The sequence below is a fragment of the Penaeus monodon genome, chromosome 21 (genome assembly GCF_015228065.2).
Source record: "Penaeus monodon isolate SGIC_2016 chromosome 21, NSTDA_Pmon_1, whole genome shotgun sequence".
Taxonomy (NCBI): Eukaryota; Metazoa; Arthropoda; class Malacostraca; order Decapoda; family Penaeidae; genus Penaeus; species Penaeus monodon.
The window spans coordinates 30,579,090-30,579,422 of NC_051406.1; the positions used below are offsets into that span (position 1 = coordinate 30,579,090).

At 51.4% G+C, this 333-nt stretch overlaps 1 pseudogene; it reads left to right on the forward strand.

Annotated features, from left to right (window-relative positions):
* Positions 1 to 333, forward strand: part of LOC119586648 — a 107,344-nt pseudogene that overhangs the window by 101,806 nt on the left and 5,205 nt on the right.

Sequence of the window (333 nt, forward strand, 5' to 3'; positions counted from 1 at the left end):
ATGCTTGTCAAGATACCAACATCCCCATACATCACTCACAGAGAATAGTCAGTTGCAAATAAGAAACTTTAGACATAGAACCTCCCCTCCTCCAGGTCCCGCGCGGGTGTCACCTCTCTCGGCCGCTATCTGTACGTTATGGGCGGTTACGACGGAGCGTGTGACCTGTCCTCAGCTGAGATGTACAACCCTGGCCTCAACAAGTGGCTTAATATTACAGCCATGGGCACGAAGCGGTCTTGCCTGGGTATCGGCACAACGGATGGGCTCATCTACTGTGTTGGGGGTGAGGCTCTTGAAAGGTTTTGTCTTCTTCGTCTGTTTTTATTGCCC